Below are 21,989 nucleotides of genomic sequence, written 5' to 3'. Positions count from 1 at the left end.
ACAAAGTGTCTAAGTAGCGTGGGAATGCTAACCCTAACCCTAGCTTGAGTTTGAGCAATCCGGCACTGAGCGTAAGAAGATGAGTCAAAGTAACGTCTAATCAGATTAGTTTCCTTAGAGCTGGTTCAGAGTTTGCTCAAGAGTTTACCTTTCACAGATGCGCAAAGAAGAATGTTGGGGGTGCACGCTTCAAGGCGCCTTACAGCTGTAGGGAGTGATTCGAGACGATTCGTGGCGTGTGCTCGTTCCCATATACCGTACGACCCGGGGTGCAGTGCTAGGATGACGTACAATACCGCTTGGGCACGTAACGGCGTTATATGCAAGTGCAGGACGTGAGGGTTTTCGTTTGTTTGTTTTGTTTTGCTCTGCTTTGCTTTGTTTTGCTTTCCATCGCGTTGGTAAGAGCGTAAATAAAAAGGCGATTCCTGCGTCTACCACTAATGTAAGAGCTATTTCAAGTGCGACGTGGTGCGGCTTTTCAAATGCTTGTGGGCATTTCTCTGTTGTTGATTCTTTTTTGTGTGTAACAAAGTGGCATTTTCATGTCCGGACGGGGAGACTTTATCATTCCGACATGAAGCCACCCTTAAGTCCTCTGAGGCGTGTCTGTCTGCAAGGCTTGTATTTTGGAAATGTTTTTTTGAAACGGAGAACGACTTTGAAATAGGTTTCCGCCGGCGCCTCGCGATCCAGGTAAGATTGTAGCAAGAACGCAGCGGCGGCGGGGATTGCTGTAGTCGTGGCCGAGTGGTTAAGGCGATGGACTAGAAATCCATTGGCGTCTCCCCGCGCAGGTTCCAATCCTGCCGACTACGTTGTCCGCCTCCAGTCGGTGTGTTTCGGCACAAGCAAAGAAGCGCGCCTCTTTGCTGTTCCTGGTGGTTTTAAAACGCCCAATCGCTTGTACCCGCTGCCTTGGAAGTTCTTCAGTGTCCGCGAATGGCATTTTGCAGCTGGAAGCAGATGTCGATGCGTTTTGCACAGAGCACCAAAAAAGCGTCTTTTTTGAAGGCCCAGGCACTGAGCATTGGTGGTTCAGTGGTAGAATTCACGCCTGCCACGCAGGAGGCTCGGGTTCGATTCCCGGCCAATGCAGTGGCTTTTGCAGCGAGCGGCTCCATCACTTGCATCCCCTTGCAACTCGCAACTGAAAACCCACTGAAGCTAAGCAGGTGTGAGCCAGGTCAGTACCCGGGTGAGGGTGAGCTACAGGGAAAAACAAAGCTTCCAGCTGGAAGCGGTGTTAATGGTGCCGGCGGGGGGGCGCTCACCCTGAGGTCTGTGCGGGTCCCAATGCCCCAGTATAGTGACGGAGATGCTGTGTTGTAAAAGGGCGCTGTCTTTTGGATGAGATGTAAAACCGAGGTCACAGCGCTCTGTGGTCATTCAAAATGACCACCAAAACCTTTGACAAAAGCTCTTGGTAATTGATGGTCTTCAATAATGCTTCTCCTTTAGGTACATTTTAAATCAGCTGAAAAATGCTGTTTTGCATTCATGTGTTTAAGTAGCCTGTGCTACTTACTGCATTGTAAGAGCGATTGTGAGCGGTTTTGTTTTCTCTCTTTGACCAGCCCAGCTGCGCCCCACCCGAAGGCAGGGAAGCACAAAAATTGTATGGAACTCATTCATGCTCCTCTCCATGGAAATTTTTAGTAAAAGGCAAAAGATTTGTACGAGATGAAGAGAAACCAGAGTGCGTGGCTGGACAGCTGCAGGAGCCCAGGCCGCCTTCAAGTCCTCTGCCCTGCCGGTCGTGGTTGGCAATGCACCTGGCCTTACAAACGAGCCAGTGGGGCCCGTTCAGCTCCGGGCTCATCGCCTGCGGCTCTCGGCTTACCTGGCAGGGGAGATACCTTGATCAGCCTGTAGTTGGAGTAGTTGGGTTGTTTTCTTGTTTTGTGGAAGCAGTGTTTGTTTTGCAGTTTGAGATGGCAACCTTTGGATCCCGCAAGAATGCTGTACGTTTTGAGCTTTTGGATGACCTCTTCATGGATCGTATGCAGTTCAGCAGAAAAGTGTTACAGAAGGAACTTGGCTTTGAACCTCGGCACTTGGATTTCATCTTCGCTCTCCCAGGTCAGAAAGCATTTGAGGTTGTTTTTGCTACCTATTCTCTGTTTGAACAATGTGTGGATGTGTTTGAGGCAAAAAGAGGGAAAGTTCCTGCCCTTGAGAAGATCAACTTGCAGCCTCTGACACAGAGAGAGAGGAAAACGGTGCATGTTGTTATGTTCTCGGAACTGGCAAAGACGGAGGACATTCACACCTGGCTTAAGCAGTACTGCACCGTCCACCATGGAACTGAGGTTAGAGATGTTGACGGTATAAAAACAGGAGCAAGGAAATTCGAGGTTCGCTTGCTACCGGACAATGTAAATGGAGGCTTAAGGCACCTGCCCTCTACAATCCGGCTGGGCGCCTGCAATGGCTATGTTTTTTATGTGGGACAACCAAAGGTGTGTCGGCGCTGTGGTGCTGTGGGACACCTGGCATTGTCCTGCACTGTGAAATGCTGCAAGACCTGTGGCAAACAGGGACATTTAGCCTCTGACTGTTCAATGCTGCCAAAGTGCAATTTATGTGGCTCGGAAGGACACATTTTTAAGAACTGCCCTCACGCCTACGCCAATAAACTCAAAATGAGAAAGGATGAGGCAGTGCTTGTTTCAGCCAAACCGGCCCGAAAATCCAAAGCAAACAACAAGTCAAACAAAGAACCCTTGTTGGACAAAGAGTCTCAGCCTCCAGCCAGGATCAGTCCTGCTGTGGCTCCGGGGCCAGTGGAAGAGAAATCCACTACGCTCCCACAACCGCAGACTGCACCAGACAAGACGAGGGTTTGAAAACCCCAGAGAACAGCAAGGACCCCTCCCCCACTCCTGCTCCTCAGAACGAGGGCCAGTGTGGGGCCCCCCGGTGGAGCGGGTCCAGCGACGATACCCAGGATTCAGCGGAGCTGCTTTTCTCAGACTCTGCAAGTGCTACAGATGCCCTCCTCTCCTCCATCCAGTCCGTCACGGAGGATCTGCAACAGCTGGTGGGTGAGGGGGAAGAGGAGACTGGTGCATCGGCTGCACCCCTTTCCCCTCAGTGCTCCCAGGAGCTGGACTTGAGGAAAAGGAAAAATGACTCTGTTTTCTCCCCGAGCGAGGAGGAAGGAGAGCATGGCGATGGGGACAGCTGGAACCCCTCCACCCCTCCTTCTACCCCCTTCCTTGAAATGGACTCCGTGAATGCTTTTACTGCTGCCACCCTGATGAAGGCTCATTCAGAGGATGGCTGGCAGGAAATTGGTAAGAAGAAAAAGAAAAAGAAGAAGGTAACAGGTGAGACCGAAGAGAAATGTGTTTTGTAAAGACTGGTTCCACTTTCTTATGTAATATGGCTCTAAACATAATTTCTCTTAACACCAGAGGTATCAATGACAGAGTTAAATGCCAGTGTGTCTTTGATTACCTCCAGCAGAGAGAGGGAGATGTGTTGATGTTGCAGGAGTGTGCTTTAGCCTATCAAGAGAGGTATAAAAGCTTTGAAGATAGGTGGGATAAAGGGCCTTCTGTTTGGTCAGGGGACAATAACAACAGAGCCTCTGGCGTGGCCATTCTTTTCAAAGGATGGGCTTTCAAATTGAAAAGTATTCAGAGGGTCATAGATGGCAGGTTGCTGTGTGTGGATGTGGAATGGGGGACCGTTAACCTGCGGCTAATCAATGTGTATTGTCCTACTGACGTGGGAGGAAGGGTGGAGCTACTCAAGGCACTCTCTCCCCTATTGTTATGTAGCACAGACGTGATAGTGGGAGGGGATTTTAATTGTATCTTAGAGCACACAGACAGGCAGTCTAGCTCTCCGATAAAATTGGATTCCAGCTCACTGGCCCTGCAAAACTTAGTTCAAGACTTTAAACTCTCAGACACATATAGATGTATATATCCCACAACAGCAGGATATACATGGTCAGGGAGGAATAGCAGCTCCAGAATTGACTATTGCTTTGTCTCAGAGAGAGTGAAAGTTGTTGGGGTCACTCTTCAGCCTGTCTTCTTCTCAGATCATCAGGCTTTAGGGTGTAGAGTGGAACTCCAGGGCGGGACTGTCTTTGGAACAGGCCTCTGGAAACTCAACACAAAGCTGCTAGAGAATGAGGGGGTAGTATCCCGCTACAAGGAGAAACTATCACAGTGGTTGTCCTTGCAGTGTCTGTACGGGTCAGTAGGAGAGTGGTGGGAGGAGGTGAAGGTGAGGACAAAGGCCTTTTTCATGGCTGAGGGAAGGAAGGCTGCTGCCAGACGGAGAGGAGTGCTAGCCAGGAAACAGAGGCAGCTGCAGCGTCTCTACACGATGCTGCACAGTGGCTTCGATGTGCTTGAGGATATCACCCTTTCAAGAAAGGACATCCGGAGCATAGCCGAAGAAAGTAGTCGAGGAGTGCTGTTAAGAAGCAGAGTGCAGTTCTTGGAAGAAAATGAGAAGTGTACTCGCCTCTTTTTCAGGAAAGTGGTAGGCTCCAAGTCTGTCATGGAAAGTGTAGTTGATGAGGAGGGACGAGAGAGAACAGAGCCGAGTGCTATCCTCTCCTGCACCGAGGCCTTCTACTCAAGACTGTACAGCTCTACAGAGGTAAAGGATGAAAAAATTCATTTTTTTACCTCAAAGCTAGAAAACGTTTTGAGTGAAGAAGATAGGGAAGTACTTGAGAGGGATTTGACAGTAGAAGAGCTGAGACAGGCTATGGAGAGCTTACAGAAGGGGCAAACTCCGGGTGCTGACGGGCTCCCTAAAGAATTTTATTGCACCTTTTGGGATCTGCTTCAGGATCCGCTACTGCTCCTATTCGAGGAAAGCTATAAGACAGAATTGCTGCCTGACTCCTTAAGAGAAGGCACTATCTCTCTCTTGTTTAAGAAAGGAGCAAAGAATGACATAAAGAACTGGAGACCCCTCAGCCTGTTAGGCGTGGACACTAAGATCCTGTCCAAAGCCCTTTTCCTGCGCCTACAAAATGTAGTGGCCTCACTGGTAGGGAAAGAACAGACTTGTGGGATAGCAGGACGCCTGATGAGCGACAACCTGGCCTTGTTGAGGGATGTCTGTCTGTACTCAGAGGATCGCTCCCTCCCTCTGTGCATTTTAGGTGTAGACCTAGAAAAGGCCTTTGACCGCCTAAACCGGCAGTACTTAACATCGGTACTTGAGCACATGAAGTTTGGCCCCATCATGAGAAAGTGGATTAACCTGCTGTACACAGGTAGCAACAGCAGAGTAATGGTTAATGGCAATAGATCACGCCCCTTTGAAGTCTGTTCAGGGGTGAGGCAGGGCTGTCCATTATCCCCCTTGTTATTCATTTTGGCTATGGAGCCCTTAGCCTGTGCCTTGCGCCAGGATCAGGCCATTAATGGGATACCAGTGCCTGGAAGTGGGGGAGGAGAGGTAAAGACATCTCTATACATGGATGACGTCACCCTGCTCCTCTCTGACAATGCCTCAATTAGCAGAGCTCTGCAGTGCTGTGATCGTTTCTCCTTGGCTTCCTCTGCAAAAATTAACAAATCTAAGAGTGAGATTTTTTATCAGAACTGGAGGGAGCCAAAAGAAGGACATGATCTCAGGCTGCAAGAGAAGAGAATTAAGGTCCTGGGGGTGTATTTTGGAGAAGAGATGGGAACAGTAAATTGGCAGAACAAATTGCCAATCTTAAACAAAAAACTGATGCAATGGAAGGACCGAGACCTCACCATGACAGGGAAGCTGCTGGTCATCAAAGCCGAGCTCTTGCCTGTCTTGATTTTTCTGGCTTCTACCTTCCCAATCCCACACCGTGTTGCGGCGGTGCTGAGGAGATTGATGTTTCAATTTCTATGGGGTGGGAAGCAGGAAAGACTCAGAAGGGAAATAATGTACAGGCCGCTACCCTCTGTCCCAGATATTGCTACGAAGCTGCTGTGCATTTTCCTGGCCTCTGTGCTGAGAGGCTTTACAACAGCACCTGCAGCGCGTACCTGGACTTATTTTTCCAGGCTCTGGGTAGGTAGGGAGGTGTTCAGAGTGTGGGGTGTCAGACCCAAGCTGGATGTCCCACTCTCTGACTCATGCCCTGCAATTTATGGGACAGTTAAAAGTTTTCTAAGATCTCACCCAATTGGCCATATTCCCCTCCGAGATGTCAGCGTCCAAAAACTGGAAGATTTCGTTGCACCCCAGAATAATAGGCAGACCCCTGTGGGCATTTTAACATCAGCCCAAACAAGGAAGGTGTGGAAACACACATCCTCTAAGTTTCTGTGCAACATTCACAGAGATTTAGCCTGGAGTGTCATCCACCAGTGCTTACCGGTACGAACTTTCTTGTACCGTAGGGGCCTCACCCCCAGCCCTCGCTGCGTTAGGGTGGGCTGCGGCGAGGAGGAGACTGTGACCCATCTCGTGTGGTCCTGTTTTTTTGCTAAGGCCTTCTGGGCACCGTTTGAAGATTGGTTGCAGGCTCTCTCGCCCCAATTTACCCTGACCGCTGCTTTCGTCATATACGGCATCTCTCCTGTCAAACTTCCTCCTGACGTGTTTGACAGGATCTGGGCCGTGGTGAACAGTGGGAAAGACGCCCTGTGGAGAGTGAGGAACATGGGGCTGTTCAAAGGCATCGAGGTCCCAGTCAAGGCAGCAGGTAGCCTGGCCCTGTTCATCACCCGAGAGCACTATTACCTCAGAGATCTGTGGAGAGAAGGGAGGGAGGAAGCAGAAAATCTGTGGGAAATAGAGAGCATAGGTCAATATCTCAAGAGACTGTGAAAAACATTATCATGTTTAAGTAAAGAATGTGATTTGCACCAGAAAAAAAGAAATTGTTACTATGTAACTGTTACCGTGTCAAAATGTAATGAGATGTGATCATATATACTGTTTTAAGTATGTATATTAATGTAAAGCTTTCTGATTTGTGATGTCCTGTATTTTATTGTGAAAAGAAAATAAAGTTCTTAAAAATCGAAATCGGTTCACCCAGGGCGAGGCTCGGCCATTGCACTCCGGCTGTGCTGACCCCTGCGAATTCCCCAAATGTGGGAATCTCGACTGCATAATTTCTGGTAGTGGGGGACTGCGTTTGCGCTCTCCCCTGATGTGCTTGGTCCAAAATCAGATACGGGAGGGTTAGGACACCACGAGCTGCGTGGCTGCGGAAGGATCCCGGTTCGACAGGAGTGGACGCCGCTGCTGGTTCTCGCTGGCTTTTAGTTAGGGGTCCGGAGAAGCATCTCAAGCTAGTTCCACTACTCCTTCCGGACGTTCATTCCCTTTTCAAAGTCAGTCGTTTTGCTGTAGTCTGCGTTCTTTAGGCTGATTATCGAGGTTAGCCTTTATTTGGTCATGGGGGGCCTCGGTACTGTATGCTGAGTCTAAAGACAGTTTCACCCGTTTTCTGATTGCTCGGTTCTGTACCAGTGCAGACATGTCAAACAGTGAATGGCTGTACCTCTATTGTATCCGTGCTCAATGAATGAAATCGGTAACAAATGAATATATGTCTAGTTATACGAAAAACGAGTGGTTTATCGACTCATCTTCATTTGCAGATTTAGAGGCAGCTTCGATATTCGTTTTACAGACGTTTTTTTTTTTTTTGAATATGGGTCACACATGCCACAGCAACAAAACATCTCTAGAGATGAGGCTATAGATCACCTTTCCATCCTGCAGGTTTTCCTCCCAAAGCCTACGGCACCAACGGCGACCCCTGCTGGCCGGGAGAGCAAAAGCACCTGGTATTCCCAGGCAGTCTCCCATCCAAGTACTAACCAGGCCCAACGCTGCTTAGCTTCCGAGATCAGACGAGATCAGGCGTGTTCAGGGTGGTGTGGCCGTAAGCGAAAGCCCCGGCGCCTGACTCGCTACTTGAAGCTGTGTGTGGCGGGGGTTCCGTGCCCCCCGAGCGGGACTGAAGGATCGTTCGTGTGCTGCTTTCCAAATCGCATTGCGTGCCTGGATGTTGGCGAATGCGCTCCCTTGTGTTGGCTCGTCCCGCACTGGAGGAGGACAAACAATCTGCACGGAGGAGCACCAGGCAAGTCTTCAGTGCACAGCACTCTGGAAACATTTCGGGGCTGTCGCGTGTTTATTTCAGCACGTAAAGCGCACCGGTCCAACACGTCGGCCGGGCGCGCGGCGCCTCCGCCCTCTTGCTGCCCCTGCAGCTGCTTCACTTTTCCCTTTAGTTGCCATCGATTTTTTTGTAGTGCTATACATATACGATTGAGGTATCTTAGAGTTCTCCTTCGAAGACCCAGCACTCTCTTTTCTTTTCCCAGTGTTACTCATATCGGACTTTTTAAACCTAAAAAAAAATCGTTTTTTTGTCTTTCAATTATAACTGAAGTTTAAACAACTAGTGTTAAGTCCTTATTTTTCTGTAGTCAAAAAAAGCAAAAATTAACATTCAGGTCATGAAAAACTCAAAAAAACTCCCCAACCACTAAACTTTACCTCCCACCTGAGCGCCATCTTGAACGCCCCTACCACCAGAGAATGCTCACGATTTCGGAAGCTGTCTCCGGGACGTGCTGATTCCACACATCCTGAATAAATCATGATATTGTTAGTTGCTGTAGCTAGACGTTCAAATGAGTTTCATGGCCAGATGTACTGTTTCCTCCAGCGGTATAATATTGCAGTGAGACAGCACAATGCCTGCAAGACTATGTCACGCTAAACGCCACAGATTGTGTTTGTCCGTTCGTGTCAGTCGTCCCGCAGCCACGGGAAGTGGGACACAAACATGCTGCAATGCTTTCAATACGTTAGGATTTGTTTGTGCAACATCCAAGAAGAGTACTTGTGGCTTGAATGTGAACTGTACGTGCCCGCCCCCTTTCCTCTGTAGTGCATGAGTTCCTCCCGGCATGCCCTTCGTCATTGTTCTGTCATCTTGTATTTAAAGGGTTGTATTTCTGCTGCTGAAAATAAGCAACGGTTTTCTCACAACGCCCTTTGTTCCCAACGGAGCCCTTGTCTGTCATGAAATTCTTCAAAACCTCAAGCTAGAAGAAGAAGAAGACGACAAATATGAAGCGTTATAGCAACGACATGTCATGAGACGATCGATAACGATTTCCATAGGATCCCCGCGGTTGCCTGGCAACCGTCAGCTTTGCGCAGTGGCAGTATCGTAGCCTGTGAGGTTTAGCCGAGGCGCGATCATTGCTAGTTGAAAACTTTTCCCAATACCCCGCTTCCGCCGGTTTGCAATACAATCGGCGAAAGCAATTTTTGACAGTCTCGTCAGAGACTGAGCAAGGTGTTTAAAGACAGATTTGGTCATGGTGACATCATGGTAGAAAGAAACGAGCTTGTTACGTCTCAACAGAAACGCTCTTTAGCTCTTTCAGCGTTATGCAGAGAACAGCGTCTGTCGAGATCACTTTTGAGTCAGCGCGAAACGCCGTGTGCTGTCAGTTTGATTTCATATTGCTCGTAGCGGCGCCCGGCTTTTGTCTGTCAAACGTTAGGTTGCGCTTCTTCATGCTGCATCGTCGGCATGAGTGGAGCTTTTTAAACGTCTGTACTTACTGCGCCCCATAAGAAATGGTTTGTCCCCGTTCAAAAGAGATTGTGCGATGTCCTGCAGCGTTTGCAAAGCAAACCTTTGACAGTTTGAAAAGAGGAATTTATTCTGCTTCCTGTGCGTGCAGTAGTTACAAAGTTGAACGTCTTTACACGATCTGCTGCAGTTTTCAGTGGGCGGGCTTTGTCAGATGGCTTGGAAAAAACGCACTGAGACATCATGAGCAGTGTCCTGCATGTTTTCTGTGTATAGCTGTCTTTTAACGCATACAGAATTCATTCGAAATCATTGATTTCTCCAATTAACAAGGGTCCCTTTTTGAACCTGCCAGAAGCATTCTTTCAATGTAACAGATTTACTCCGGGGAAAGGCAGCATGACATTGAGAGTAGCTCAAGCTTTCAGCACCCGTATCGGACTGCGTGTATGCAGACACCGCTCAGAATCCCCTGTAAGATTCTCCTTCAATTCCGTTTTGCAGTGCTTTAGCTCTTTCAAAAGGCTTCGCTTTGCTAGTCACGATCCAAGGCTCATGACAGCATTTAGAACCAATCGCCACTGCGTTGGCCGGGAATCGAACCCGGGTCAACTGCTTGGAAGGCAGCTATGCTCACCACTATACCACCAACGCACACCCGCAAAAGCCCTGCAGGACACCACCAGAGAATGCTCACGATTTCGGAAGCTGTCTCCGGGACGTGCTGATTCCACAAATCCTGAATAAATCATGATATTGTTAGTTGCTGTAGCTAGACGTTCAAATGAGTTTCATGGCCAGATGGACTGTTTCCTCCAGCGGTATAGTATTGCAGTGAGACAGCACGATGCCTGCAAGACTATGTCACGCTAAACGCTACAGATTGTGTTTGTGTTGGACAGTTGGACCCTACAGCTGGATCCTCGTCGACAACCTGAATAGCTTATTCAGAAGCAGTGCTGGTCCAGGAACGAACCAGCTTCTTCCCAGGCACAAGAGTGACTTGTGAGGACTCGCGGTCACACTCTGTGCATAGAGACTTTCTACCAGCCAGCCGGACTGCTGGTAGATCCCCTCGGAGCAACGACTGCCCTGCGCGCTGCAGTCAGATTCCTCCGCTCGTCCTACTCCGAGCTGCACCTTGACTGGTTGGCCGGTAGCCAGAGGATGCCGGGACAACGCCCATTGGACAACTGCTGGAACAGAGGCTGCAACAGAGCCTGTCAGCTGGTTTGGTGTTCGTGCCGGGAAATTCCAAATCCATACACAGTGGATAAGTAAACCCCATGTTCTACATTGCGTCTCGAGAATTCAATTGTACCTCAACACAAGTTGTTATCAATTTAATTCATGAGTAATGTATTTACTTCCGAGTTTAGAGTAACAGTGGGTAATAACACTGATTAGCGATTTGGTAACCGAACGATATATATTGACATATATTCTCTGTTGTGTATCTCTTTGTGTTTGCATCTCTTCGGGATTATATACCTTGTATATTGATAACCCTCACAGTAAGGTCTGCCACTCGTATCCAGGCAGACTAGTATATGTTTGGTGCACAATTTATATTAATAAATGTATCTAGTGTATTGAACCCCTGTGTGTGCGTTGTTAGTTGTTCTGACGATTGATTTTCTAAAAGCCCCAACTAACAACCTCGTGATTACTGCTACAATAAATAATTGTCTCAGTAAACCCATCAAACCATTACATTTAATGGCGTCCCTGGGTGGGCGAGTTTAGAATGAAATGAGAATCAGTCGCACAGAATAACTGATGTTGCTGTGAGTTTAAGTTCAGCACAGCACCGCGGCTTCTATACGCGAATACCGGGTGTGCTGATAACTGCGTAAAGAAATCCCCCTGTTTTCTAGCGTTTAGTGTAACGTGTGCTGATTGGAAATCCATCTGCTCGGGTGTCTAGATTCCATACTGTATTTTGGAAAAAGAAAAAAAAAAGTAATACTCTTAAAGTTTCTCTGACGTGTAGCGGTGAGGCTTATTAATAGAAAGAATTAAGTGTTCTGAGCCTTCCCAAATGAGGCCCCATTTCTCTGTTCATCTCTGTGGTGCAGCCACAGAGAAACTATTCATGCAAGATGTTTTCTTTTGATAAGGACAGCTCCCAAAGGGGGATGCACTTAGCTAAGCCTGGCTATCATGATCAATGGTCATCCATTGGCGCCTATCTGTCTAGGGAGTGCCAGTTGGACATCTGGACTGCATTACTAAGTGTCAGGAGTAAGTGACTCATATCTCACCTTGATCAACCAATCAGGGACTGGTAGGGCCGAGTAACCCACATGGGACTCTGATGCCCATGGAACTTTCAGCCAATCAATGAGCTGAAGTTCCTCCAGGTAAAAACAGGCAACACAGAGAGCCTGGAGATTCAGATTCAGAAGGGAAGATTCAACAAGATTCAGATTCAGATTCAGATTCAACAATTCTAAAGGGAATTCAAAGGAGAATCCCAAGGGCAGGACATTCTCGCAGCGCGCCTCCTGACCATCCTGAGACTCAGCCCGGACAACCATGGAACGGCCAGTATGTCCCAGTGCCAGAACCTTCCTTTGTTCTAAGAGTCTAGAGTGGAGGTTGCCAGAGAGTAACCAGCAGCAGGCCTTGTGAACAGGTCGGAACTGTGGACAGCTGAATCACTATTCAGAACTAGCTCTTCATCAGGAACGAACCGGTCCTCTTCCTGACTTGCTGGGACCCACAGTCATCTTTTCTCCTGTGCACAAACTTTGCTAGTTAAAGCCAACAGTGAGCATCAGCAGCGCACCGTCGCAAGCCGCACAGCACAGCCTGGCACGGAGCCAGAGAGCGCGGATTGGACAGCAACAGCCTGCAACTGTTTCTTTGTGCCCGCAGGAAGATCTGAATCCCCAAAGATTGGATGAGTATTCAACTTCAATGCATTACAGCTCGAGAATTCAATTGTTATCCCAACCAGTTAATATCAATTTAATTCCTAAGAGTTATGTACTTGTTTTGAGTATCTAATGTAGAAGTTGTAACCAAGTTCATTTATGAAACGGTCTTAATGAATGATATACTGAACGTATGTCCTCTTGATATGTGTAACACTTTGTAACTGATTGAATATATACCTTTTGTATTCTGATAACCCTCTCGATAAGATCTGTTAGGTTTATATGCATATTCTATGTATTAATAAATGTATCCTCGTGTATTAGTACCTGTGTGTGTGCGTTGTTTGAGTTATATCGCATGGTTGGATTCTAAAGCCATCAAAAGAATCAACTTTGTGATTTACTGCTACAATTAATAATTGTCTCAGTAAATGCCCAAACCCTACAGAACTGGTGCCTTCAGAGAGCCACTATGATTACATATTTGGCGTCCCTGAACCGGTTTTCCCTACAGACGTAATGACAATGGCTGCTAAAATGTCTGAAGTGGAGTCGCTTATAAGTACTATTTCTAGCGACGACAATCCTGGTTACTGGAGTGGTATCGAAAAGTTGAACTTTGATGATATTGAGAAGCTGCAAGTAGATTTAGTAGCTAAGGTAGCGAACCAGCTTAACACAGGAGGGTCTGTGAAAGCAGTTCTGGTCCTATCGAGTTTCGCCTTAAATCTAGCTAAACAGCTGGAACTGTCTTTGTCCGAGCTGACAAAGTTTCAAAAGCTTCAGGGAACGCTAGAAAGATATAAGGCGGAGCGAGTTGAGTTGTTGGATATAATCAGAGAAAAGAGAGTGAAAAATGAGGAAAGTGAAGACTGACTCAGGGAAGTTTTAGGTAAATTAGATGACTTGTCTGCTAGAGAAACTGCGGCTGAGGTAGCTAGGAGAGACCTGGAAGCGAGCTTGAAAGAAAAAGAAAAAGAAATTGAGAGTTTAAATGAGCTCAGCCAGGAAAGGCAAAAGGAGTCAGATGCTGCCGTACTGGAAGCAAAATAGACTAGATCCCACTTGCATGCCAGCCCACCTAGCAGCCCGGAGCGCTCACCCAGGAGGTTTCTCCCGGCCAGGGTCTGTGGTCGGATTGGCATGGGGGAGATCGCCGAGTCCTGCGCGAAACGCAAGGGCGAGTCAGTTCAGGCATAGACCCCCTGCTCCTGATCACGGCCGTCTCCCTGCCCGCGGAGAAACCGTAAAAATTAACCTCCACTCCCTGAGGCAGTTAGCCAAAGATGTAGAAAAGTTTGACCCGTCAGTGTCAGGGAATAATGTGGAGACCTACATCGATGAGCTGAGATATACTTTGCAGTTTATGCCCGAAGCATCCGAACAGGAAAAGGCTATGTTAGTAAGGAAAACTACCAGCCGAGCGGTCCACGAGTGGATGTCTAGACAAGGACCGGAGGTCTGTAATAGCTTTGAGGAGCTGTGTCAGGCAATGATCGGAGAATTTTCGGCTTTTATCGATCCCATAGCTGCCGTGGCCGCTGTGCACCATATTAAGCACGAAAAAGCTGAAGCCCCTCGCGACTATTATCAGAGGCTTAGGCGCACTTATTTTGCAGGGCGGAATGAAGAGGGTTGCGAAGAGAACGTGAATTTCAAAGGTTTATTCATTGCTAATCTGCATCCCTCAGTCAGGAAAATGATTGTGATGCACACTGATGCAAAAGCGATGAAAATGTCTGACATTAGAAGGTTGGCTCAAAAAGCCTGGGGAGCTGAAGTCTCTGCTTCCTCAGAGCAAAAACCTGCTAAAACGGCTGTGTTCGCCACTAAAGCCAGCAGGGTTGACGACTCGCCTCAGCTCGAGGCAGCTGATGTTCCTGAGCTCGCTAAGCCCCGGCGCAAAATAGGCAGGCAGGACCGCACTAAGCGTCAGAGCCGCCGTGAGCGCTACGGGGAAGGCAAGGGCTCAGGCAGAGCCTATAATAAGACTGGACGAAGGGAGTCAACTGCAGCCCGCCTGGCCAGGCTTGAACAAGCCCTGCCTGAGAGATCAGGACAGGGTAAACCTTCCGCACCGAATGCCGGAAGTGTGAATGAGCTTAGGGGGACCACGCCCCTTCTCACTGGAGGAGGCGGGGATCCGTCCCAAGCCCCTCCCTCAGTCTATCTGATTGGGTGGGAGGGTTCCTGCCTGGAAGAAGGCTGTGACTCTGAGTTGGGCGCTGACCCCGCCCCTGAAGTCAAAGAAAAGGCAGGCTTCCTACAATTCTTAGGGAATCTCAGCCAGAAAGGCAAAGCAAGGCGTATTTATATCAAGGTTTCTCTTGAAAACGTCTTAGATAGAGAAGCACTGATTGACACTGGGGCTGAAATTAGTTTGATGTCAGCCGATCTACTCAGCGAGCTCAAACGAGTAGCGAAAGGAAAAGGCATCAGACTTAAGGTAGAACCGTGTAAGATAGATATTTCCAGCTATACCCAGGATCATGCCAGGATCACACACCGAGTGTGGGTGGCACTTAGGTTCGGGCCAATGAACGTGGTGCATCCTGTTTACATCTCTAGGTTTAAAACAGAGCCACTACTCATTGGCCAAGACCTGCTTGACAGGCTGGAGCCTCTGGTGGACTGCCAGCGTGGAAAATTGTGGGCTCAGGTCAAAAACCCTAAGCCTGTTGCACAGCAAAAAGGGGGATTCAGTGGTTATGCTGTGATCACACAGTACCCACTGAACACTATAGCTGAGTTGGAGGTTCCTCCTGGTTCCTCTGGACGAGAATAAATGTCTCTTCTTGCTTTCCAAAACTACAGGGAAGTCCTGCCCAGGCCAGCACTCCCACGGTCTCCCAACTACAGGAGCAGTGCTCCGAGCAGCTGCTTGACCCGCCAGGTAAAGCACACCCCCTTTTCATCCCTGAAGAAGAGTGGATCTCCCTGTCCGGTAATGAATGGGAGTCCTTTCTGTGCACCCTGGTACCTCAGGGGGTCCAGGACTACCACCCCATGGTGGTGGGAGGGGGTCCAGGTGGCAGAAGTGCAGGTTGATGATGTAATTCTTAGCCTCAGCTCTGAGAAGTCCATAATCAGTGAAGGTCTGTTCGAGGACCTGTCGCGAAGCTGTCAGGTGACCCTGGTGACGCAGTCACAGGTTCTGTGGTGGGCACCCCCATCTCATAGGTCCATTTGGAGCAAAGGAAGCTGTGTAGCTTCCATCTCCATCGGAAAAAGGAAGTTTGCTCACTACTTCCTATTGGAAGTACCTATTGGTTCGACTGGGCGCCCAGCTGGACACAGTAAACAGTGTGCTGTGGACACGGGTGGACCCAGATGCCCACTCTCTAAGCGGTGACCCCGAGAACATTCGGTCAGGTCAGACGATTCCTCAGGCCTGCCAGGTAGTAAACGAATCGGACCTGATCATTCCTGCGTCAACAGCAGGGTTTCCAGTACGCCTTGTCCTAAAGAAGGGACAGAGAATGGACGCTGAGATGGTTTTCTTCCAACCATCAGCTCAGTTTATCAGACTGAACCTAGCAGTCTGTTGTACCCCCAGACTGGAACGGAATGGCCGAGCCACCTGCCTGTTGGTGCAGAACATAGCAAAACAAGATGTCAAAATCCCTGCTCGCACTGACATGGGACTGGTAATTGACAATGGTTTCTATGATTTCGAACTAGCCATCCCAGTACTGGGGCAGCTCCCTGGTCCCTTGGCCAGGGAGGGGGGAACCGAGCAGGTGTACTACACCTACCCCCGGCGGATGATTGCAATTATGCCAATAGAGGGATTCTGCAACCAGGAGGTGTGCAGGGTGGACCTTAGCGATAAGGATGAGATGGTTGTGTACACAGTACACGCAGGTGTTCCGATGGACCACTCAGCCGAGAGTACGACCCGGGATACCGCCATGCCGTCAAAAGCGGGGTTCCTAGAGCAGGTACAGGAACAGGTTGGCAAGGCAGATGCCCTGGAAACGGAAAGCCAGCGTCAGCAGCTGCGTCAGAATTTCCAGGATTTCCGGGAAGTGTTTGCACGGGACGCCTATGACTGCGGGGTGACGGATTTGAACACAGTGCGCATTCCAACGGCCCCTGGCGCCCGCCCAACCTATGTCAGGCAGTATCGCATTCCCCTCACGGCATACGAGTCCATAAAGCAGACGTTGGATGCTCTACTAGAGCGTCAGATCATAAGGGAGTGTAACTCCACTTATAACTCCCCACTGTGGCCGGTGCTGAAACCCAATGGTAAATGGCGTCTGACCATTGACTACCGGCAGCTGAATAAACAGGTTCCTTTGTCACGATGGCCAATGATCTACCTAGATCAGGAGTTATTCAAGGTGACAACAGCGAAATATTTCACCACAGTGGATGTGGCCAATGGGTTCTGGACCCTTAAGGTAGAACCAACAGACCAGTACAAACTGGCCTTTTCCTTTGGAAACAGGCAGTTCACCTGGAATCGATGCCCCTTTGGGTATTCCAACTCCCCAGCGGAGTTCAACATATTTCTGCACAAAGCCATGAGTCATGCAGCCGCCAGGGGCAACCTGGTCTATGTGGACGATATTCTGATGAGGAGTCAGACCTGGGAAGAACACATGGCCGAGATCAGGCATGTGTTGACCCAGCTCTCCTGTGCAGGGGCCAAACTGTCCCTGGCTAAGGGACAGTGGTGTAGGACCCAAGTGGAGTACGTGGGACTGTTGGTTGGAGCCCAAGGCATACAGCCACAGTCCAGCAGAGTCCAAGCTATCCAGAATATGAAGTCGCCCACTAACCTGTCTGAACTGCGCAGCTTTCTGGGAGTATGTAATTATTCCCAGCAGTTCATTGAGGATTACGCTGAAATAGCAAGGCCCCTCCACAAGCTGTTGCAGAAAGACGTGCCCTTTGAGTGTGGGCCTTCCCCAGAACAGGCTGTGATGGAGCTGAAGCGCAGACTCGGTAGTGCGCCGAGCTTGGCCTACCCTGACAAAAATAAGGTCTTCTACCTTGAAGCAGGGTTCTCAGAGCACTGCCTTGGGGCTGCTCTGAGTCAGGAATATAACCAAGAGCGAAGGGTGGTGGCATATGCCAGTCGAGCCCTGAGCCCAGTGGAGCAAAAGTTCTTGGACTGCGAGAAGGCCCTGTTGTCTACGGTCTGGTCGGTAGAACACTTCCGTAGTTATGTTGGGGGACAAAAGATCATCATCAAAACCTGCCACCAACCTGTGACATTCCTGCATAGCCAGAGACTGAAAGCGGGCAGGGTGTCAAATAACAGGATTGTGGCATGAATGATGGCCCTACAAGGCTATGAGATAGAGGTACGTTATGCACAGAGCAAGAAAATGTACCTGGGACAGGGCCTGGCTTTGGGCCAAGTGTGTCACGGCTGTGACACTGACATGGAAGCTCCAGAAACAATTCCCGCTGCTGAGCTACCGAACAATCATCGGTACTACGATGAGAACGTGGGCCAGGGCTTACCCATGGCCTATGTTGACGGTTGCTCTTTTCGCCACGAACAGCAGGTGCTAGCAGGGGTAGGAGTAGTCTGGCAAGACAATACTCCCTGTGGGCCGACCCGCTATAAGCTAGGACCAAAGACTAGTCAGTATGCGGAAGTAGCTGGGGTGCTGATCACCCTCCAGCAGGCCCTGACACATGGCCTTAAACAGTTTGTCATCTGTAGTGACTCAAACTACGCCCGACATAGCTTCGTGTCTCACGTTCCGTATTGGAAGGGTAACGGCATGAAAAATGCCCGGGGCAAGGAAGTAAAGAACAAAGAGTTGTTCCTGGCCAGTGACAAGCTCACGACCGAGGCTGGAATGATGGTTTACTGGAGGAAGGTGAAGGGACACTCCCAGGTGAAGGGACCCGACAAAGACGGGAATGATGAGGCCGACCGGTTGGCCAAATCTGGCACCTTAGAGGGTGAACCCTGGCAGTTCCAGCAGGAATGGCTACCCCCAGAATTCGTGGCTGAGGTCAAGGCGGTCACCCGAAGCAGGGCTAGACAGGATGTCGGAGCTGACCCTCAATCTGTAGTGCTTGGGTCACAGGGTTTTAACACCGATCTTGCGGAAATGCAGAAACAGGACCCAGCAATTGGGCAAATGTATCAGCATATCGCTGACCCAGTGCGTCAACCTCTTTCGGAGCAGGTGCTGAGCCAGTCTCTGGAGCTGAAGGAGCTGGCAGAGGTGAAAGACAACCTAAAAATTATAAAGGGGTTGTTGGTTTGTGTACCAGTTGCACAAGGTGTCCCAAAGTGGGTAGTTCCCCACTGTCATCGGGGGGTCATGATCCAACACGCTCATGACGAACCCTGTGGGGGTCACCGGGGAATCAAGGCTACATACGACACTATCCAGCAGGTGGCATTCTGGCCTCACATGGGCCAAGACATCGCCGCGTATGTAAAGGGGTGTCTGACGTGTAGCCAGTTCCAACCATCACGGCCCTTGCACCGTGCACCACTCCAGAAAAAGGGCATGACATTCACCTGGTCCAATCTTCAAATGGATTGGGTGGGGCCGCTGGTGAGGTCATCCAGAGGGAACAAATATTTCCTCACTGTTACGTGTGCATTCACAAAATGGATTGAGTGCCTCCCAGCACCCAACGACACGGCAGAGACAACTGCAGTGCTGTTGGTGAACCATGTGTTCAGTCGATGGGGATTCCCCCTGACCGTGGTCTCGGATCGGGGTACCCATTTCACAGCTACAGTAATGGCAACCCTGTGGAATATGCTTGGGGTCAAGACCCAGTTGCATATCTCCTACCACCCTCAATCCTCGGGCCAGGCAGAAAGGGCAAACCGAACGGTGGTTAGTATGCTCAAAAAGTTTGTCTCCAACAGCAGTAGGGACTGAGACATTAAGCTGCCCCTGGTTCTGATGGCCATCCGAGGTAAGCCCCATTGCTCTACGGGGGTCCCACCTTTTGAGATGATGACAGGTCGGAAGATGACTCTTCCCCTACACTGTCTTTATGGGGTGGAGGACCTGAGCACGACGGGGGCTGCTACGGCCCATCAGTATGTGTCAGACCTGCGAGCACATCTGCAGGCAACCTTTGCTTTTGCCCAGAACAATCTGGGAAGGAGTGCAGAGGGTAGGAAAGCATACTATGACCGAAAGGCAGTTAACCAGGAACTCCAAGTAGGAGACAAGGTCCTGTACTTCCAATTTGCCAAACCCACAGGGGTGGCCCGGAAGTTCTTACCCAGTTGGACAGGACCCCACGGGATTGTCGATAAGGTATCACCGGTAGCTTATCGAATTCAGATTGAGAAGGGAAGGTAATCTCTGGTCTACAAGTGGGTGCATCGCAACCACCTCCGGTTGTATCGCCCACCTCAAATGGCGCCAGAGAACACAGAATAGGGTTAAACGTCCAAACCCGATCAAAGAGGGGGGTGCCCCTTTGTAGCTGCAGGTAGTTAGGTACTGTACTGTAGGTCCTGCTAGGAAAATATATTCAAAATTATAGTGGAACTGTACCATGTGCCTCATCTATGTTCCAGAATGGGAATCCTAAAATTGCCTGGGCTGGTCCTGACAGTACTGTGGATCGCCTCGACACAGCCCCTTGAAGTTGTGGAACCTGGTCCTCCTACCGGCATAGTCCTGCAGGAAACCATAGTCCTCTCCATGGAAATCTTTATGGTACAATCTTTTTTTTTTCTTATAAAATATACTTTATTCCGAAAAAAAAACACATCTCAAAGGGAAACGTCTCACACGATAACACTCCACAAAATTAAAACATCGGCGGAACGGCGGTGATTGTCTGTTATCAATCCTTGCAAGGGTGGGCGGATTTGCGCTATTATGAGAGTCCCTCCAAACCCTACCGCTTGCTGTAAACCATTAATCCCTGTACAGGGTCCATAGGCCTTTCCAGTGCTCCTTTGCCGTGGGGAAACCCCATTTAGCAACGCCGCGCTTCATCCTCCTCCTGAGGTCCGCCAGGATCCTCTCTTCCAGCTCCCTCGCTCCCCACTTGTTGTTGTGCCGGATGAGATTGTTTCTCGCGTCCCACAGGCCTTTCTTTGTGAGGGACAGCAGCAGCCACATCAGGAACTGCGTCCCCCTGTCCAGTCCGGTAGGTGCCAGCCCCAGCAGAATGTACTGGTAGCTGAGCACCGCATTCGTTTCCAGGAGTTGCATTATGTTGTCCATTCTGCCCCACACCGCCTTGGCGAAGGGGCAGCTCCTTCACTTTATTAAGATACTGAAGAAAGATGTGGAGACGGGGGTTTGAATTTAATCCTTTCTGTAGGGGGTTTAGACTTTCAAGTCACAAACTGGGGTTTATGGCAGGAAAGGGGGGTTAACTGATAAGGATTGCAGATGCAAGCTAGGAACCCCCCTGGGTGTAATGTTAAACTGACCATTTGTCCAGAACATCGTAAACTGGCCAAATACCATGAACCCCCCTCTTTACCATCAGACCGAGTGACGTCAGAAACGGAGAAGAAAACACTATATAACCCAAAAGTTTGTAACAGTACGGGGAACAATACTTCGGTTTTGTTGTTTCTTGCGGGAAACAAGACTTCGGCTTTATTGTTCCTTGCATGCAATAAACTCATCTGTTTTACTTCATCTCGGGATCAAGAACCTTATTTCTTCTGTTACAACAAATTTGGCGTAGTCAGCGGATGCTCCAGAAGGCGCAGAACTTCCCATCGGCAGGAGAGATGGTCAGCGCGCACATAACTAAGAGGTAAGGACTCCTCTTTTATTTAAAAGTCCCGACTCTCTGACCGATTGGGAAATCTCTGCTCCCTGCGAGAATCGCCCGAGATGACGGAGTAAACGTGAGTTTCTGAATTCCTCTGGCCCGGGGAAGACACCGGTGTATGTAATGGGTTGTTTGCTGTAAGCCCAGAATTTGGTCTGGCAGGGGTTCCGCGGTATTGTGTACAGGCGTTCGAAGCTGGTTTATGCCTTAATTGCGCGTGGAGTTTTTGAACGGGTTTTGGACCCTTACCGTGAAGTTCAGGACTGGTGTGGGCCTTAACTGCGCCCGGAGTTCTGAAGGTCAGAACTGGTTTGGGCCTTAATTGCGCCTGGAGTTCTGAGGCTCAGGATCGGTGTGGGCCTTAATTGCCTGATTAAGGCCTTAAATGGCCTTAATCAGCCATGCACTCTGGTTTCTTTTCATCTCGTACAAATCTTTCGCCTTTTACTAAAGATTTCCGTGGAGAGGAGCATGAATGAGTTCCATGCAATTTTTGCGCTTCCCTGCCTTCGGGTGGGTCGCAGCTGGGTTGGTCAAAGAGAGAAAACAAGCACGTTCGCAATCGCTCTTGTAATGGTGATTGTGGCCATCTGCTCCGCGAGTCCTCGGTCTCCGGCCGTCTGATTGGCGCTCTTTTCTTTGGGGGGTGGGAAGTGTCCGGCCGCAGGGGATCTTGGGACCTTGCCTGCATAGCGGCTTCCCAGAGTGCGTCGTTTCCGGCACAGTGTGGCCGGGTGTTTTCCGAGTTATCGCACAGATTGGGCACGCTCGCAAGCCGTGAGCCGCAGGCGATGAGCCCGGAGCTGAACGGGCCCCACTGG

The 21,989-nt window shown here is 49.5% G+C and overlaps 6 non-coding genes and 1 pseudogene across 6 annotated transcripts; 4 read left to right on the top strand and 3 right to left on the bottom strand.

Annotated features, from left to right (window-relative positions):
* Positions 1-736: 736 nt before the first annotated feature.
* On the top strand, positions 737-818 carry trnas-aga (transfer RNA serine (anticodon AGA)). Its single transcript has one exon. It is a non-coding gene; the product is annotated as a tRNA-Ser (tRNA).
* Positions 819-1,586: 768 nt separating this feature from the next.
* On the bottom strand, positions 1,587-1,703 carry LOC148632556 (U5 spliceosomal RNA). The gene has a single exon (XR_015934303.1). It is a non-coding gene; the product is annotated as a U5 spliceosomal RNA (small nuclear RNA).
* Positions 1,704-6,953: 5,250 nt separating this feature from the next.
* Positions 6,954-7,123, top strand: LOC148632555 (U1 spliceosomal RNA). Its single transcript, XR_015934270.1, has one exon. It is a non-coding gene; the product is annotated as a U1 spliceosomal RNA (small nuclear RNA).
* A 629-nt stretch (positions 7,124-7,752) lies between these two features.
* Positions 7,753-7,870, bottom strand: LOC148632554 (5S ribosomal RNA; annotated as a pseudogene).
* A 1,274-nt stretch (positions 7,871-9,144) lies between these two features.
* On the top strand, positions 9,145-9,286 carry LOC148632553 (U4 spliceosomal RNA). Its single transcript, XR_015934243.1, has one exon. It is a non-coding gene; the product is annotated as a U4 spliceosomal RNA (small nuclear RNA).
* Positions 9,287-10,120: 834 nt separating this feature from the next.
* On the bottom strand, positions 10,121-10,192 carry trnag-ucc (transfer RNA glycine (anticodon UCC)). The gene has a single exon. It is a non-coding gene; the product is annotated as a tRNA-Gly (tRNA).
* An 11,379-nt stretch (positions 10,193-21,571) lies between these two features.
* On the top strand, positions 21,572-21,685 carry LOC148632551 (U5 spliceosomal RNA). The gene has a single exon (XR_015934296.1). It is a non-coding gene; the product is annotated as a U5 spliceosomal RNA (small nuclear RNA).
* Positions 21,686-21,989: the final 304 nt, after the last annotated feature.

The sequence above is a fragment of the Lepisosteus platostomus genome, unplaced genomic scaffold (assembly GCF_059453375.1).
Source record: "Lepisosteus platostomus isolate fLepPlt1 unplaced genomic scaffold, fLepPlt1.hap1 Scaffold_60_H1, whole genome shotgun sequence".
In the NCBI taxonomy this organism is placed as follows: Eukaryota; Metazoa; Chordata; class Actinopteri; order Semionotiformes; family Lepisosteidae; genus Lepisosteus; species Lepisosteus platostomus.
This window is presented reverse-complemented; position numbering and strand designations above follow the sequence as displayed.